At 37.6% G+C, this 5217-nt stretch overlaps 1 pseudogene across 1 annotated transcript; it reads right to left on the bottom strand.

The window, feature by feature from the left end:
• Nucleotides 1–3628: 3628 nt before the first annotated feature.
• On the bottom strand, nucleotides 3629–5217 carry LOC145813384 (pentatricopeptide repeat-containing protein At1g26460, mitochondrial pseudogene; annotated as a pseudogene). Its single transcript, XR_014356390.1, has 2 exons — nucleotides 4969–5217; nucleotides 3629–4880 (listed from the first exon to the last, which is right to left on the bottom strand). The product of XR_014356390.1 is annotated as a pentatricopeptide repeat-containing protein At1g26460, mitochondrial pseudogene (transcript).

Raw genomic sequence — 5217 nt, 5'->3', positions numbered from 1 at the left:
GCAATCTCAGAGAATTGTTAAAATCGAGATTTATGTTGAATCCTATCCTTACAGGTACTCGAGAAATGTTGTTAGACTCTGGTTTTCTACTTTAAACGTCATTGTATCTATCTATGCATATTGCATATGTATGTATTTCTATTTCTATTATAAAAATGAGTGCAAAATCTTTACTTTCATATGGGTTTCATATCTGTATGTTGATTTCACAATTTTTGGTAGGTAAACTTTATTGTTTAATGTTCTGTCAAGTCCTAAAAAACTGTGTATGAATTTCCATTTTGAGTTGGGGAAACAACTCGTAATCTATTTGGATTGTGGGTGATAAAAAGAAAAGAAATGATTGCAAGTGATTGTGTTTTTCACTATATGTTTGGATGGGTAAGCAAGCAAAACATGTGGGAAAGTGGGAAAGGGTTATGGGTGACATTTTTTTTGTTTGAATTTTGGGGGGCAATTACTTTTGGTGAGAAATGAAATAACCAAAATAAGAGAGTTATTTTTTTTTTTTTTTGGTCCTCACAATTTCTCATGATTTCTGACCAAATCATCCCATTTAAACAGAGTGTTATGTCTAATATCTGATAGTTGTGTTTGATTTTTTATTTTTATTTTTTGAAATAATTGGTAATTGGAGATGTTTCATTTTGATTATTGTGTAGGTGTTGATTCTTTTGGCACTGGTTAATATTCTGAAAATCTAGACAAAGTAAAACTACCCAAAAGGGCTTTCAGCAAGTGTAAATGTGCGAAGCAAAATCATTGGGTTTTTGAGGGGATTAGGTTTTCTCATTTTTGTGGAAGAAATGTGGAGCTGCAATGGAAGAACCTAGGGTTGAGAGGCGGGTTGATTGTGAAACATGCAACAAAGCCCTTTTCTGCGGACAAAGCTCTGGTTAGGTCTTTGGTTCCGTTGTGGGAAGAAGGGTTACTTTTAATCAGGTACTCTATTTTTTTTGCCGTGATATCTTGGGTGTGCTTATTGGTTTGGTATGGGAAGGCAAAAGCCAAGACTTTTGTTGAAGCGAAGCTTTTACCTTCTGTTTGTTTGGTTCTGGGCGAGTATATTCAGCGCGAGCTTGATTTTGGTAAGGTTCGGCGAATTTCACCGTTGAGCATTACCTTGGCGTCTTGTTCAATTAGGCCTCATAATGAAGAGTTCTCTTGCGGGAAGGTTCCTACTATAAAACTACAAGTTCTTCCATTTACAAGTCTGAGGAGGTAGAAGATTGTGATTGATGCAGTTTTGTCTAATCCAAGTTTTGTTGGTTGTGCAAAAGAAGAATTATACCTGGTTAGGAATACCTTCTACTGACGGTAGTCTACAGAGGCACTTGTCAAGTGAAGAAGGAATTGATCATCGTACGAAAATTAGGAGGATTGCTAGAGAGGAAGCAGCTGCTCAGTTTGATAAAGAGAGAGATGACGCAGCTAAGGAGGCGGCAGACATGGGTTACATTCTTTCTGAGAAAGGATCTCATACATTTGAGATTGATGTGCCGAAGGACCATGCTAGTCGTCCATCAGGATTAGCAAGCTCTGAATCATTCTTCTCTATGGTTGAGCGACTGCACTGGCGAGATGCTCACTGCATGGATACAGGTATTGAGTATGATTTGAAGCATGCAGATTTAGAGAAAGCATTTGGTGTAAAAATTCCTGGTTCCGCGGATAAATTTTGGTCTAGATTTATACCAGGGCCTATAAGATATAAATTCAATAGAAACGCTAATGGGCGAGACAGATCTGTCACTGGTGTCGTAGCCAAAAGAAGAATTATTGAGCGCAGTGCATCAGCGGCACGTTCTTACTCCCTGGGTCTATCACATGGGAGGTTTGACGATTCTAATCAGTCATCTGGAGATTATGATGTTTTGAATATTGAGACTCCTGTGGTGAAAGGTGAGGGTGATACTAGTGCCCGACCTTTATCAGGATGGGGCAGTTAACTTTGGAGGAGTGAAGAATCCTGAGCACGGAAAAGTTAAAGCTGCTAATGATTATTTGACTATTGGGGGAAAGTCAAGATTGGAGTACAAAACAAAAATTGGTCCTAAATATGAAGAAAAACCTGGAATCTAGCCTTTTCCAGGCGAATATCATATTAATAGTCTCAGTGTTTTACGCGATCCATTTCTTATAACTGTAGGTAGACTGCTACGAATTAGAAATTCCAATGACGAATTTTCATCTATTCCTGGTGTCATGGGATTGGCAAAAACTGATGGTTTAGATGTATATGACAGAGATTTAGGAGCTGATGAGAAAAGAAAGTGTATTCCTTCACCGGTTTAAACTGAGAATGGAGGGGGAGATGAAATATCGTGGGTGGGTGGGGTGTGTGAGTGAGTGAGGGTAAACATGGAAGTAGATTGTGGGTGGGGTGTGTGAGTAAGGGTAAACAAGATAAATCAAGTCAATGTGGGTTATTCATGATTATGGTAAGCCATGACGAAAGGGGTAAGAAAAATTGGGCATTGTATTATCGCAAGTATGTAGTACCAAAGAGGCAAGAATTGCATAAAATGAGTCTTCGTATGAAAAAAAAAATGGAAGTCATTTTTTATTTCGCGAATCAAGTCCAATTTCTGGAGGGGTAGATGAGCATGTGTGTACTCATACTGTCAATTATTTTAATCAATGATATAAAGAATACATATTAAAGCTCCCACATTAGTGTGTTATGCTCCTGTTTGCTGCTTAATCTAACAGAAGTACAGTAGTAGTTCCAATCCCCAAATCAGTTATTAAAGAGACTAATCTTTTCTTTTTTATTCCTCCCATGTTCTTGGGGTGTAAATGTAATTAAATGATGATTGATAATCAAATTCCTTTGCTATGTTTCCAGACAGACACCAAAATCAAGCTAAACAAATGGAGCATAAATGAAAGTAAATGATAGTTGATAATAAAATTCCTTCGCTATGGTTTCCAAACAGACCAAAATAAAGCTTGAATTTGAAACCATTTTAAATGATGCATGTATTTCCTTTTGTGTATCAGAAGTTACCTATCATGCGTAAGCAGTGCTGTACTGGAGATTAAATAGCAAGTCCCGGCAATTCTCCATACCCATTCGGATTTTGTACTTTCTAGCCAGGGACTCGACCTGGTTATCACTCTCGTAGTCCATCTCTCGTATACATCACTTTCTGACCTTTTTTAGCATTTCCCTTGATGGTTCAAATCCTGAATTTACCTGCCCATGAGGTTGTCATACAATATATTAGTTTGGTTGCATGAACCAGTTGACTATGCAGAAACTAAAGCCAGCTCTGTAAAAACACGGGAAGAACACAGTTACCATCTCATTGATAACAGAGAGAGCTTCTTTTTGGTCTCGCTTAATGAGATGAGTGTTAACAAACAGAGAGTATGTCGTCGAGTTTGGTTTCACGCCCTTACTTATTAAGTGGTCAAACACACTTGAAGCTTCAGATGTCTGCCACAGAAAAAAGACCATCATTAGTGCTAAAAAAGGTCATCATATCAAACACGTAGTTTATAAGGCATGTTTGGAAGGAGGTTTTCTTCCATTGTTTGTTGTGTGAGTGCGTGTGTGCATATGTGTGGGCAGGGGGGAATAGGTGTCCACCATGTTGAGCTTTACAAACGCACACTTCAGAGCATTGTATGAATGAATGTTGGGGATCAACCCAAATGTGCCATCAATTGCTTCAAAAGTCTGGTAGGCCGATCAACATCCCATGTATTTGCACAACCTAAAATTATACAATTTAGTGCAGCAACAGATTTGTAAGGAGGATCAGCTTGGCTCAAATTCTCCAGTTGATAGTAGACTTGACTAACATTTCAACAGAACAAATCAATGACAAGCTAAAAAAAAATAAAATAATAGTAAAGTTGCATAACCAAGCAACAAAACAAGAAAACAACAGAAACACTATCATTCCCAAGGTCTGAACCAGTCATCTCATCTTGTGAATAACACAATACAAAATGTGCGCACACAAAAAGAAAAGAAAAGAAATTAAAATTAAAATGGTATATGATATATACATACCAGCGCTCATGTATACGGTAGGCAATTTTTCAACTATTTCTTATCAACATGTGTGGTATCCATTCTTCACAAAACTAGTAAATATTGTTTGATTCTTGTTTTCCACATGCAAAAGAAAAATAAAAAGAAGCAAGAAAGGGCAGAGAGAGGCTTTGTGTATTTCAAAATCTCTTTAGACTAATCAAATGAACAACAAAAGAACAAATAAAATGAACACCAATCAATTTACTTTTACCATCACTTTGAAACAAATTCAAGAGGTAATACGAGAAATGCTGACTCAACAAAACAAGACATTGCAACAATATAGAAAGTCAAAAGATGAGCCAGTATACACTAAAGTTATATGGTGTTTGAGGAATAAAAGACGTACTGAATCTAAAGTCACAAAGCCATCCTTGGAGCATGCCATAACCAGTGGATACAAAGAGGTAAATGGAGAGAGTAGATCCTCTTCAGCTTCCTCAGTAGAATTTCTGTAAGTAGTCTCAAACTCATGTAGAGTACTAAAGGCCTTCTGTAGATTCCCCAAGGAAGCATGGGCATATATCTTAGTAAGGCAAGATTCTGGGTTTGGAACCTTCTTTTGGCGTAACGCACGCTTAAGAATTACCCATGATCCATCAAGGAGTTTAGCATTGTACATCCTGCCAGTAGTTCCTACTGCAGACACAACTAGTCCTTCATCTACAGAGAGCAGAACCGGTAGCTTTGCATTCTCACCTCATGCAATCCATTTGGCCATGAATTCCAAGGCATAATAAGCTAACTCGCTACTATCCTCTTCCATTGCAACATCTGCAATATAGTTGCACAGGTTCCTGGGTGGACATAGGGCTTTGTTCTGATCCATTTTCTGATAATGCCCCAGAATGTCACATATTTAGAAAATGCACCAACTATGATAGAAAATTTAACAATTAACTAAAAGAAGATGTATATACCTTGCACCTCTCAATAATTGACACCAATGTATCCAGCCTCCCCTTGTTAACACAATTTCGCACACATTCGGTAAACACGTTCACTGATAGGATATACCCAGATTTTAAAGTCAAATCTATATATTTTAGGGTAGTATCAATCTGGTCTGTCAATAATAACATGCCAATAACCAAGTCATATGACTCATCATCAGGCAGAGATTCTTTATCAGTCTACAGCATCCTGATGACAACAAAGTAAACATCCAT

This window comes from Camellia sinensis, chromosome 2, assembly GCF_055761805.1.
Source record: "Camellia sinensis isolate YWXY chromosome 2, ASM5576180v1, whole genome shotgun sequence".
NCBI classification, from domain to species: Eukaryota; Viridiplantae; Streptophyta; class Magnoliopsida; order Ericales; family Theaceae; genus Camellia; species Camellia sinensis.
Note: the sequence above shows the minus strand (reverse complement) of the source record. Positions and strands in the feature narration are given on the sequence as shown.